A 14,235-nucleotide genomic window follows, 5' to 3' on the forward strand; every position below is an offset into this window, starting at 1 on the left:
CCAGATTGTTTTTATTAAAGAATATACAAAAGCAATATTGTTTATGATGCTGGAAATCCAATATGAAATTAAAACCACAGAAAATACTCAGCGGGCCAGGCAGTACAGTTTCTAAGATGGCCCCCAACCCAGGCGACTGTTTGTGTGCAAACTACTAACAACAGAAGCAGATCTACAACAGGGCTCCCAACATTGGGTGAGAGTTGATAGTGAGAAATTGTGAGAGAGTGCAGCAACCGATGGGGGGGGTGTGAGGGGGGTGTCCCCCCTCACACGATAGGGAGCTTTTGCATTTTTCAGCTTGAAATTGTGCAATCTGGTGCATACTGTAGCGAGTCTTTTAACTTACACTTGAATGCAACATTTATGCTTCAAATTGGATTAGGTATGAATAAGGTTAGGCTAAATTACATTCCTAATCACATTCCGCAGTAGAGCCAGGCTCTGATCAACAGGTGCAGCACATGAATGACCTTAGTATATTCATATATGGAAATCAGATTATAATTCATGCTGTTATGCATATATATAGAAACAAAAACATAGAAACAAGGCAAGTGGAGTCAGATCCATCACTGTTCTGCACAAATAAATCAATCAACCTCACCCTTTGACTATTGAAACAAGACGAAAATAATGCCACGTATTCAACCGTATATGGTTCAATGAAATTATGATATGTATGTGAAACATATATATGGAAACAGGCCCTTCGGCCCACCAAGTCCACACTGACCAGCAATCTACCATACACCAGTTCTATCCTACACTCCAGGGATAATTTACAGAAGCTAATTAACCTACAAACCTGCACTTCTTTCGGATGTGGGAGAAACCGCAATATCCAGAGAAAACCATGTGGTCATAAGGAGAATGTACAAATACTGTACAGTCAGCACCCGTAGTCAGGATCAAATCTGGGTCTGTGATGCTACAAGGCAGCAGCTCTACCACTGCGCCATCGTGCCACCCCATATTTTTTTTTTCCAGTAATATATTTATTATGGTGTCACGTCAATAATGGTGAACTCATGATTCTGATTTCTGCCCTTAGTTGGATAACACACAACTCCAGTCATTGTGTTTTATGGCTGGTTTTCAACCTCTTCAGTCTGGAGGTCTCGACCCAAAACATCACCTATTCTTTCTCTCCAGAGATGCTGCCTGTCCTGCTGAGTTTTTCTAGCTTTTAGTGTCTATCTTCAGTTTAAACCACCAGTTTCTTCCTACACTCGTTGTTAAGCGAACCAGGTCCTATTCTCATAATATTAGTCACCTCAATTAAGTCTTTTTTTCACCTCCGTTGCTGCAGAGAATACAATCCCAGTTATCAAATCTTTCTTCAAAGAGAAAAAAAATTTCCAGCCCTGCCAATATAATTATAATAATAATAATAATAATATATTTTATTGTCATTGCACATATGTGCAACGAGATTTGGTATGCAGCTTCCATCTGATGTCATAACTTAAACAACTAATACAATTTAGATTTAGATACCCCGAGAAACATGATTTATAACAAGAACAGTAAAACAGTGAAACAGTCAAAACAGTCTAAAGTGTAATTGTGTCTGTGCCGGGTCGATGTGCGACGTGACCATCCGAGGGAGACAGTTCATGGGGGTGGGGGGCACTCAGCAGGGCCGGTTCAGAGCAGCTATAGCTCTGGGGATGAAGCTGTTCCTGAGTCTGGAGGTGCGGGCGTAGAAGGCCTTGTAACGTCTGCCGGAGGGAAGTAGTTCGAACAGTCCATTACAAGGGCGTGAGGAGTCTTTGTGGATGCTGACGGCCTTCCTGAGGCACCATGTGTGGTAGATGCCCTCCAAGGCTGGTAACTGCGTCCCAATAATCCTCTGCGCTCTGTGGACGACACGCTGAAGAGCTCTCCTCTCTGCCTCCGTGCAGCTGAGATACCACACAGAGATGCCATACGTTAGTATGCTCTCTGTGGTGCAGTGGTAGAAGGTTGTCAGCAGCTGTTGGGCAGACCAGTCTTTTTTAATGTCCTCAGGAAGAACAGTCGTTGCTGTGTTGGTGGACCATGTGAGGTCCTCTGAAATGTGAGTGCCCAGAAACTTAAAGCTGGACACTCTCTCCACACTGTCCCCGTAGATGGAGATTGGGGCGTATTCCCCATTATGTGTCCTCCTGAAGTCGATAATCAGCTCCTTGGTCTTGGAGGTGTTTAGTGACAAGTTGTTAGGTGAGCACCAGTCCGCCAGGTTCTGCACCTCCGCTCTGTATTTTGTTTCATCACCGTTGGTGATCAGCCCGATCACCGTTGTGTCGTCTGCAAACTTCACGATGGTGTTGGTGTCGAATGCAGGAACACAGTCGTGAGTGAAGAGGGAGTAGAGCATGGGGCTTAGTACACAGCCCTGTGGTGTGCCGGTGCTCAGGGTGATAGTGGAGGATAGGTGCGGGCCCAGTCTCACTGCCTGCGGTCGCTCCGTCAGAAAGTTCAGGATCCAGTCGCATATCGACGAGCTGAGGCCTAGCTGGTGGAGTTTGGTGGTGAGCTTGGTGGGGATGACCGTATTGAATGCAGAGCTATAGTCTATGAAGAGCATCCTCACGTACGTGCCCTGTCTGTCCAGGTGAGTCAGGACAGTGTGAAGAGCCAGAGAGATGGCATCCTCTGTGGATCTATTTGCCCTGTATGCAAATTGATGAGAGTCCAGTGAGGCAGGGATGCTGGATTTGATATGGGAGAGGACCAGCTTTTCAAAGCACTTCATTGGGATTGGAGTTAGGGCAACCGGGCGGTAGTCATTCAGGTTGGTGACTTTGGACTTTTTCGGCACCGGCACTATGGTGGCTGTTTTCAGGCACTTGGGGACCGTTGCCAGAGATAGAGAAAGGCTAAAAATCTTCATGAATACCTCCGCCAGCTGTACAGCACAGTCCTTTAATACCCTTCCCTGGACTCAATCCGGGCCTGCAGCCTTGCGTGGATTGATCCTACGCAGGGCGCACTGTACCTCCTGAGTGCTCAGTGTTAAGGCCTGTCCCTCCGCCATGGCCGGGGATATTCCTCTCCTGGTGGTGTTGCCAGTTTCGAAGCGGGCAAAGAAGATGTTTAGTTCGTTGGCCAGTGTGATATCACCGTGGGGGCAGGCGGGGCTGCTCTTGTAGTCAGTGATGTCCCTGACACCCTGCCACATGCTTCTGGTGTCCGCAGTATTGAAGTGGTCTTCTACCCTTTGCCTGTGGATGTCTTTGGCCTTTTTTATGCCTTTGTTCAGGTTCGACCTGGCCGCACTGTAAGCAGAAGTGTCCCTGGATTTAAAGGCGTTGTTGCGTGCCTTTAGCAGATTCTGAACCTACTTGTTCATCCAGGGTTTCCGGTTTGGGAACATCTTTATTTTCTTGTCCACTGTGACAGTCTCCACACAGCAGTTGATGTCGGAGAGCACAGTGGATGTGTACTCCTCCAAGTCCAAGTTGTGCAAACAGGTCCCAGTCGGTGCGATCAAAGCAGTCCTGGAGTTGTAGGGTGGCGTCCTCGGGCCATTTTTTGACCGTCCTTATTGCAGGTTTGGTCTTGCGGATGAGGGGTTTGTATGCAGGCAGTAGAAACAGTGAGTGGTGATCGGATTGTCCCAGGGATGGGCAGGGGAGAGCTCTGTATGCGTCCTTGATGTTGGTGTACACTTTATCCAGTGTGTTTGAGCCCCTGGTAGGGCACTGCACATGCTGGTGGAATTTGCGGAGTGCAGCTCGTAGGTCGACCTGATTAAAGTCCCCTGCAACAATGAAGGCACCGTCGGGGTGAGCATCCTGCTGCTTACTGATGGACGAGTGCAGCTGTGCTAGTGCTAGGTTGGCGTTAGCCTGTGGTGGGATGTATACGGCCATGATGATAACCACAGTAAACTCCCGAGGTAGGTAAAACGGCCTACATTTAATCACTAGGTATTCCAGGTCTGGGGAACAGTAGCTCTCTACTGCAGTGTGGTTGGTGCACCAGTCATTGTTGATATAGATGCAGAGGCCCGTCGCCTTGCACTTACCGGTATGTTTATAAATCACCCCTGGATCCTCTCCAGAGCAATTGCACCCTTTTTACAGTGTGTCATAGTCTTACAGCATGGAAACAGGCCCTACATCCCAACTTGTCCATGCAGATCAAGATGCCCCATCTAAACTAGTCCCATTTATCCGCATATCCCTTTAAACCTTGTGTGTGCCGGTGTGTGTGTGTAAGGGTGTGTGTTAGGTTGCGTGTGAGAGTGTGTGTCCGTGAAGCTGCGACAACACCCGGAGTGAGCGGAGACTTGGCGATGTCCGGGGAGCATTTCCCTCCCCCCCCCCCAGGAATGCGGGCCGGCCCTGGTGCTCTGTGTCCAGCTGGGGTCCGGGGGAGGTGAGGGTCAGTGACCTGGGGGTCGGGCATCGGAGCGGAGCGTTAGCCCGAGATTCATCCGCGCGGCTCGAGAGGCGGAACCGACGCCCCCACTCACCTGGTCCGCTCCTGGCGATTAAGCCAATGAAATTGCTCGTTCTTTACGGGAAACCCTGCCGACAGAAAACTATTCTCATTGGTGAGTGTGGAGGAGCGTGACTATTTATTTATTTATATATATTTTTTTAAATTGAGCATGAGAACTTCTGTCATCAGCGTAAAAGTGTGAGAATTTCGTCAAATGCGTGAGTCTCACGTCAAATGCGTGAGAGTTGGCAGCCCTGTCTACAATCACATATTACAATCACTCCACACTCTCGATGCAGCGGGCTTTAAGCAAGTGAGGATAGAGAGGAGAATAACACAGAAGATATGTGATAAAGTGAGCTTTTGTGACAAAGGGATGAGGGTACAAGACAAAAGAAGTTAGTAACAGGAAATGACACAGGAAATATATATGACTGGAGGAGAGCAGAATCAATGTTTGCTGTTGAAAAGGTGTAATGGGTTTAAATTCATTGAGCTTCATGCTGAGTTTGGAAAGTTTTATTCAAAGCCAAGGCGCTGTTCATTGCGCTCACGTGGAACTTTATTGGAACAGCGAAGGGAAGAGAAATAACAATGGAAAAAAAGTGCAGCTAGGGTTGTCGTTTTAAGTGGCGAGGCAGGTCTGACAGGTAAGGCTTTGGCATGCACACAGGTATGTGGAGGAGTGCTGGTAACCATGGATTCGGCTGATGTCACAGTTGAAAGTGCATGTTGTTGCAACTCAATTCACATGTGTCTGCGGGAAAGGCCTGCAGGCTGGGAGGGTTATGCAAATAGTTGGTTATCATGTTGCCAAAGTAGCTAATTCACTCGGTGCACAAAGGAGGTGAAACCTCTGCCCATATTTGGATTACCTTGAAGTCGAAGTGGAAGCGTTCTGAAGAGTTTGAAGACGGACAAAATCATTACACTGCTCCCAATGACACAGAGGATTTACAGGTACAGTGAGCTGTTGAAGCAGATCTTTTTGTTGCTTGTTCTAAAGTGCTCTGGCGACCTTTTCAGAGATACCTTGATTTGCATTGTGTTCGCTGAGTTCACAGTCTAACCAAATTGATAGCAAGCTGTTGTCCTGCACTTTTTTTGAAGGTGCTTCTTGGTAGCATGCGAATTTATAGCTATGCAACACATTTGATGTCAAAGTGACACAACAGGCAGCAAAAGAGGCTTCTTGTAGTAAAGGAGAGCCACAGGCACAAAGCTGCTGCCTGCCTTCTTGTGCTTTTTATCTGCCACTCAATGTTCGCTGCAAGCAAACAACCTCGCTCAAGTGATGAAGCCCGATCCTGCCATCGGTGTTGTTCTTCCAGTTAGTGAAAATTATTAGTTCAAAGCTTTTAAACGGGAGATGCTGGAATCCTAAGCAAAGGGAGAAGTTGAAATAATTAGGATCTTACGGCAGATGACCAAGGGCCTAAACTTTGAAGTTGATTTGCAGACACCTGTGGAGTACAAACATGGAGTGGAAATTTGATCAGCTCTATGCAGATTTCCTGAGCTGAGTGCCTGGATTCAAGACACATTTTTTAAAAAGCATTTTAGCTTCAATTAGATTTGGTTGAAGTGCAAGTTTGATTAACGGCAGATAGTGATAGTGGTAAGTCAGAAGTACATTTTTTTTTAGTGTTAAAGTTCATAGAGGCAACTGCCTCTGACTTTGTTTTCAAGTCTGGCACTGGGAAAAAGATCCAGAGTGGTGCCATCTTTTGTGATCGTCGGAGTAATGCACAGGTTTCTTTGTAACTTATCGGGTTTGATCACAGAACAGGGGTGTTCAGGGACGGCAAGCTCAACAGCTGCAGCTCTGCTTGTATTTCAAACCAGCACAGTTTCCACTTACACAGATAAACTTCATATTAAACTGCTAAATGATTCCCTACAGCTTATAGTCTGTGAGTTGTTGCTAATTTCCACACATTTACTTTAAAAAAAGGATTTTTTTCTACAATGCAATGTGAATTATTTACTCAGTTCTTGCAGTAAACTTGTTGAAATTCCCCACCAGACTTGCAATTTTAATGATATCAAAATGTTGATGCATTATTTTAGACTTTAATATTTGATTCTCTTCAATCCACACGAGTTTGAAATGAAATGGGAAGAAGCACAATTAACTTATCTCCTCCCCCTGCCCTATACATGTTTTATCATTTAATTTAATAAAATAAAGAATAAAGTTGAAAAGTATTCTCTTGCACCTTAATACTCTTACTGAGTTAAATTAGGTTGGGGACAGACTTGTTTCTTGTGGTGGATGGAGATAGAAAATGTTTTGTGGAGTTTTCTGGCAAGCAGAACATCCTGGAGTTTTTCCCCTTTCCTTATGTTTTCATGCTTAAATATCTGCGGTCATGAAGATAAATAAATAGTTTCTGGTGGGATGGAAGGTCATTGGTGAATGTGCTGAGCTGCCTCAGGAGGTGTAGACTTCAATGTGTATTTATTTATCTAGAATGCAGATTATTTGCAAGTGTCTGGTTCTGAATTAGCTGGTCTTATGAATTAATAGAACTTGCCCTCTGGCAGTACGCCTGTTATGAAGTAGGTGCCTTCACCCACTTCATAACACCAAAGCAATTGGATTTTTATTAGATAAGAGCTTGATTCATTTTGTTAGTGGATATTGAAATTAGAAGCTGCTTTAATGTAAAAATACCAACTATACGCCGCATTCCAACTAATGAGACATTTTTGAGAACATGCAAGAATTATTTCCGTAATGCAAGCACCAACTGCATAGAACCGTCATGAATATTGGCATGGAAAGTTAAGGGCCTGTCCCACTAGACCATTTTTTTAGGTGACTGCTGGCACTGTCATAGGCGTAGCGGGTCGCTGAAAAACCGGCAACTGGACTAATGGGCCTGTCCCACAGGCGATTTTTGTTTAGGCGACTGCCGGCGACAACGACGGTGGAATTCACCGAAGCCAGCACCGCTGACAATCTTCATCACCTGGCGGCAACCTACGTCATCCTGGTGACAACCTACGACATCACCTACGTCAGGATAAGACAAGCTACGATGGTCGCCGACAGTCGCCGAAACGTTTTGAACATTTCAGAATCCAGCGGCGACTAGAAAAATGCCACAACTCTTTGGGCAACTGAGGAGACTACTCACGACTATACAGGCGACACTCTGGCGATTGTGTGACGAGAAGCCTAGTCACCGGCAGTCGCCTAAAAAATCGCCTAAGTGGGACAGGCCCTTTAGTACATTGAAGTGTTAATGACATTGAGAAATGAAGATGGTGTTTATACTGGGGGTACACAAAATTGCTGGGGAAACTCAGCGGGTGCAGCAGCATCTATGGAGCGAAGGAAATAGGCGACGTTTCGGGCCGAAACCCTTCTTCAGACTCAGGTTGTTTGGTGTTTTTTATACTGGATGAGTTGATATTCTTTGTTTAAACAATACACTTCTGTTGACTGAATTTGAATATCAAATCTCTGAAGAAGGGTTTCGGCATGAAACGTTGCCTATCTCCTTCGCTCCATAGATGCTGCTGCACCCGCTCAGTTTCTCCAGCATTTTTGTGTGCCTCTGTTTAAATAGTGGGATAAAGTATATGTGTCATAGAGATATACAGCATGAAAACAGACCCCTCGGCCCAAATTGTCCATGCTGCCCCATTTACGCTATCTGACCCATATCTGACGAAACCTGTCCAGTACATATTCCTGTCCAAATGTCCTTTCGGACATTGTTGTTATAACACAAGCCTTAACAGCCTCATGTGGCAGTTCTTTCCTTTTACCCAACATCCTCTGTGTGAAAAAGGTTGCCCCTCAAGTTCCTATTAAATATGTCCTCTGGTTCTTAATTCCCTTACTGGGTAAAATAATCTGTGCATTCACCCTATCTATTGGCCTTGTGTAAACATTATTTGAATGGGCTATACATTTGCCTTCCCCTGTGCCTTTCATTTGGAACAATCTATTCCTAGCTTGCCTTGGTTCTAGCAGGCACAGCTGGAACATGGTGCATTCCTGTCCTCCCAACCACACACTTGTCTGTGACACAGGAAGGAAGCTAATCTTTAATTTGGTGAAGGTGAAGAGAGCAGTGTCTTTTTTCTGTACCTGACGCTGAGTGATTTGAGGATGTAATTATTCACCTGATTCGGTTGACAGGATGGCGATTCCTTATTTAGCAGTTCCTGTGATTTCATGCAACAATCATAAACTCCAAAGATAGACACAAAGACTCCAAAGAGTAACTCAGCGGGACAGGCAGCATCTCTGGAGACATTTCGGGTCGAGACCCTCTTTAGATCAAAAACTCCAATTTAGGGAAAGCTACCGAACCTAGCAATGTGGCATCAAATCATATGAATCGCACATTTTTGTAATTTGAATGAGATAATTAATGTTAACAAATCTCAATTATGCTAGCATTTATTTCAAGGACTAGAATACAAAAACATGGATATAATGCTGAGGCTCTATAAGGCGCTGATCAGTGCTTTTGGAGTAATGTTAGCAATGCTGGGTCCCATATCTGAGAAAGGATGTGCTGGCACTGGAGAAAGTCTAGAGGAGGTTTATGAGATTGAGTTAACATATGATTAGTATTTGACGGCACTGGGCCTCTACTCACTGGAGTTTAGAAGGATGATGGTGGGCCTCTTTGAAATCTACCGAAGAGTAAAAGGCCTGGATAGAATGGATGGAGAGAGGATGTTTCCACAAGAGTTTAAGAAGAAACTGCAGATGCTGGAAAATCGAAGGTACACAAAAATACTGGAGAAACTCAGCAGGTGCAGCAGCATCTATGGAGCAAAGGAAATAGGCAACGTTTCAGGCCGAAACCCTCCTTCAGTCTGATTTCCTTCGCTCCATAGATGCTGCTGCACCAGCTGAGTTTCTCCAGCATTTTTGCGTACCGTATATTTCCACAAGAGTCTAGGACCAGATTTCATAGCCTCAGAATTAAAGGATTTTCCTTTAGGAAGGAGATGAGGAGGAATTTCTTTAGTGTTAAACCTGTGGAATTCATTGCCATAGAAGGTTCTGGGGGCCACGACAGTGGATATTTTTAAGGCAGAGATAGATATATTCTTGATTAGTACGGGTGTCGGGGGTTATGGGGAGAAGGCAGGAGAATGGGGTTTGGAGGGAAAGATAGATCAGCCATGGTTGAATGACGGAGTAGAATGAATGGTCTAATTCTGCTCCTATCACTTATGAACTTATGAAATGAGTTTAAGCAAGAATTATTTGACCCGCAACCCCATTGCCGCCGGAACAAGCAGCGCCAATGCTTACCACCTCCCAGGCCACTCACAGGCTGGGCCTACTGTGTTTGTCCTTCATCTCATGCCCAGCTGCTTCTAGACCGGGCCTGCCGAAACCACCCCTCACCTTCACTCCGGCCACTCTGGCTGAGGCCACTGACTCCGCAAATCCTCACCTCCCCTCCCAGCCCACCGGCAGGCTGGGGCGGTCGACTCAGCTGGATTCCAGGCCCAGTTTGAAGCCTGCGGCCTCCACAGTGCTGGCTCTAGCTGCGTCACCTGGACTGTCTCTCCTGGGTCCCACTGCTACCCCCCAATACAACAGGAAACCTCAATAATGGCACCACTGGCCCCTGCTGCTCTTCTCCCCCCCATGCTAATCATGCTGCTTCTCCTATCCTCCACACCCACACCACCACACACACCCCTCTAGCTACTGAGCCCCCATCATCCACTCATATTAACTCTCCGCAGCCTCCCTCCGCCATCCACATACCCTGGGTCTAATCCCAGCCTTTACCCCTGTTGGGTTTCAACCCTGCTGGATTGTGACCATTAGGAGAGAAAGATCAGCCATGATTGAATGGTGGGGTAGACACCATGGGCCGGATGGCGTAAATCACTTATAACCTGATGCTCCTGCCTAACCTGCCGCTTTCCAATGCAGAATGGTCAGACCTCAGCAGAGGCGTTTTCTTTGTACCCCTATGCCCACATCTCAGAAGGATACGGGCCCACCATGATGTTGAGCTCCTACTTCCATTGCCTCTGCCTCCAAGCCTTTTTCCCTGGTAAAGAGTCACCTCTCAGCAGCGATCCCTTCTCCTATCTCTATCATTCCAGTCTCAAGTCAAGTCAAGTCAATTTTATTTCTATAGCACATTTAAAAACAACTCTGCTGAAAACAACAAAGTGCTTTACATTGGTGCAGGTACTAACGTGCTACAAACAGTGGTACATAGATCAACAATACATACATAGATGCCTACATACAGCGAGCGGGTAGACAAAAGTGCTGGAGAAACTCAGCGGGTGCAGCAGCATCTATGGAGCGAAGGAAATAGGCAACGTTTCGGGCCGAAACCCTTCTTCAGACATACATACATACATGTATACATACAGTGCTCCCTCAGAGGGACTCAAGAAAAGGCTTGAGATTGGAAATAAGTTTTAAGTCTAGACTTAAAAGAGTTGATGAAGAAGGGTCCCGACCCGAAACATCACCTCGTTGAACATCATTGAAACATCAACAAAGCATAAGTCTGAAGAAGGGTTTCGGCCCGAAACGTTGCCTAGTTCCTTCTTAAACACATCAACAAAGCATATATGTTTTCCAGACATATGCTCCCAAACTGCTGAGTTACTCCAGCACTTTGTGTCTTTTTTTTACAGATCTTTGTTTCTCTATTATTTGTTTTAGGTTCTCTATTTGTAATGGGCAAGGACAAGGAATGAGAGCTTGTAGTTCGGCTAATGGAAATGTAAAGTAGGGGCCATCATGACATTACCATCTGATTAATACTGTGGGATTCGTTTTGATATGTAAAAGACCAAGACATTCTATTGTATAGCTCACATTTGGGAGCTTCAAGGAAAAGGTTGGCAAAAGAAAATTGAGAATTTACTGAGTAACTCGTGAATTGAGAGTTAATGTTTCAGGCTGACTATGTTTCAAAGTGCAGGTCATTCAACCTGACATGTTAATAAAACAATGCTGGAAATTCTCAGCATGTCAACCAGCATTCTGTGGAGAATACGAAAATAGGTGAAGGGGCTGGTATTGCAGTGTAAGTAGAGGCTCTGCAGGGACTTGGACAGGTTTATAGGCACAGGCCTTTGGACAGGCCTTTATAAATCAGAGCATTGAGTATAGAAGTTGGGATGTAATGTTAAAATTGTACAAGGCATTGGTTAGGCCAATTCTGGAGTATGGTGTACAATTTTGTCGCCAAATTATAGGAAAGATGTCAACAAAATAGAGAGAGTACAGAGGAGATTTACTAGAATGTGGCCTGGGTTTCAGCAACTAAGTTACAGAGAAAGGTTGAACGGTTGAACACGTTTTATTCTTTGAACATGTCTTTATTCTTTGGAGCGCAGAAGGTTAAGGGGGGACTTGATAGAGGTCTTTAAAATGATGAGAGGGATAGACAGAGTTGATGTGGATAAGCTTTTTCCATTGAGAGTAGGGAAGATTCAAACAAGAGGACATGATTTGAGAATTAAGGGGCAGAAGATTAGGGGTAACATGAGGGGGAACTTCTTTACACAGAGAGTGGTAGCTGTGTGGAATGAGCTTCCAGTGGAAGTGGTGGAGGCAGGTTCGATTTTATCATTTACAAATAAATTGGATAGGTATATGGACAGGAAAGGAATGGAGGGTTATGGTCTGAGTGCAGGTAGATGGGACTAGGGGAGAATAAGTGTTCGGCACGGACTAGAAGGGCAGAGATGGCCTGTTTCCGTGGTGTAATTGTTATATGTTATATGTTATAGGTTGAGAGAGTGGGCAGAGATGTGGCAGATGGAATATAGTGTAGCAAAGTGTGTAGTCATACAGTTTGGCAGTAGGAATAAAGGCGTAGACTATTTTCTAAATGTGAAGAAAGTCTAGAAATCGGAGGTGCAAAGGGAACTGGGAATGCTAGTGCAGGATTCCCGAAAAGTTAATTTGCAAGTCGAATTGGTAGTCAGGAAGGCAAATGCAATGCTAGCATTTATTTCAAGAGGGCTAGAATACAAAAACAGGAGTGTAATGCTGAGGCTCTATAAGGCGTTGGTCAGGCCGCGTTTGGAGTATTGTGAGCAATTTTGGGCTCCATATCTGAGGAAGGATATGCTAGCTCTGGAGAGGGTCCAGAGGAGGTTTGCAATAATCCCAGGAATGAGTGGGTTAACATATGATGAGCATTTGATGGCACTGGGCCTGTACTCGCTGGAGTTTAGAAGGATGAGGGGACACTGCATTGAAACTTAACAAATAGTGAAAGGCTATAATAGAGTGGATGTGGAGAGAATGTTTCCTCCAGTGGCAGAGCCTAAGACTACAGGTCATAGCCTTACAATTAAAGGACGCTCCTTTAGGAAGGAGATGAGGAGGAATTTCTTTTGTCAGAGGGTGGTGAATCTGTGGAATTCGATGCCACAGAAAGCTGTGGAGGTTGTCAGTGGATATTTTTAAGGCAGAGATAGATACATTCTTGATTAGTACTGGTGTCAAGGGAGAAGGCAGGAGAATGGGGTTAGGAGAGAGAGATAGATCAGCCATGATTGAATGGTGGGGTAGATTTGATGGGCCGAATGGCCTAATTCTTCTTCTATCACTTATGACTTTAATACAGATGTTTTTATTTCTGCAATTTTTCTTCCAGATCTTTTATGCACTAAACGCTAACACAGCAAACCCTCTTTTATAACAGACCGTAGCAGGGGGATGTTGTCTGTTATTGCCGAATGTCCACTATAACTGAGTATAACATGGCATTTCATGTGTGGAAAATAATACATTTGGGCTGAGCAAGAACTGCACTGACGAAGGTTCCTTTTTTTCAGGTGAAAATGTAAAACAAAGCCTTACCTGCCCTAAACTCCAAAGCTCTAGAAACTACAAATGCACAGCTGCTAAACAGAACATGAGAGGCTTCCTTTATCATTAAGCCAGAGAAAGTTGTGGGTCTGGGAACCAATAACCACTTCATATCGCCCTCTTTATGTCAATACTTTTTTCTGAAGTCTCTCCCTGAGTGCTCCCCCCTGCCCCGATCTTCCTGTTCCCACAGCAGACAGATCCAACCTGGGCCTCAATGTTCTGATTTTATCCATTCCCAGCTGAACCCCTTCCCTTTGCCCCTTCACCAAAATTGTCCTGATTCCACAACCTGTAAACTGGATCTGTAATTTGGTCATAAAATGCTGGAGGATCTCAACGTGACGGGTAACGTTCTGGCGAAGGGTCCTGACCTGAAGCGTCACCTGTCTGTACATGCTGCCCTACCTGCTGAGTTCCTCCTGCACTTTACGCTTTGCTCATGATTCCAGCATCTGAAGTACCTTGTTTCTCTGTAATCTACTAATCTGCTTTATCTGTTTGGCTATTGCCTTTCAATGTAGTGGACCATGAGGTGGTCCAAATCTGAGGAAGGACATTATTGCCATAGAGGGAGTGCAGAGAAGGTTCACCAGACTGATTCCTGGGATGTCAGGACTGTCTTATGAAGAAAGACTGGATAGACTTGGTTTATACTCTCTAGAATTTAGGAGATTGAGAGGGGATCTTATAGAAACTTACAAAATTCTTAAGGGGTTGGACAGGCTAGATGCAGGAAGATTGCTCCCGATGTTGGGGAAGTCCAGGACAAGGGGTCACAGCTTAAGGATAAGGGGGAAATCCTTTAAAACCGAGATGAGAAGAACTTTTTTCACACAGAGAGTGGTGAATCTCTGGAACTCCCTGCCACAGAGGGTAGTCGAGGCCAGTTCATTGGCTATATTTAAGAGGGAGTTAGATGTGGCCCTTGTGGCTAAGGGGATCAGGGGGTATGG

General features: G+C 45.2%; 1 protein-coding gene across 11 annotated transcripts in view; it reads left to right on the plus strand.

The window, feature by feature from the left end:
* The window catches only part of kiaa1217 (KIAA1217 ortholog), a 604,059-nt gene that overhangs the window by 309,808 nt on the left and 280,016 nt on the right, over positions 1 to 14,235 (plus strand). The window contains exon 1 of one of the 11 annotated variants that reach the window (XM_033015708.1): positions 5,176 to 5,394. The exons of 9 other annotated variants lie outside the window; for them this stretch is intronic. The gene's annotated coding sequence lies outside the window, so the exon portion shown is untranslated. Of the gene's footprint in view, positions 1 to 5,175; positions 5,395 to 5,649; positions 6,053 to 14,235 lie in introns of those variants that run through there. One more of the 11 variants, XM_033015719.1, reaches the window with a different exon arrangement.

This window comes from Amblyraja radiata, chromosome 2, assembly GCF_010909765.2.
Source record: "Amblyraja radiata isolate CabotCenter1 chromosome 2, sAmbRad1.1.pri, whole genome shotgun sequence".
Lineage (NCBI taxonomy): Eukaryota > Metazoa > Chordata > Chondrichthyes > Rajiformes > Rajidae > Amblyraja > Amblyraja radiata.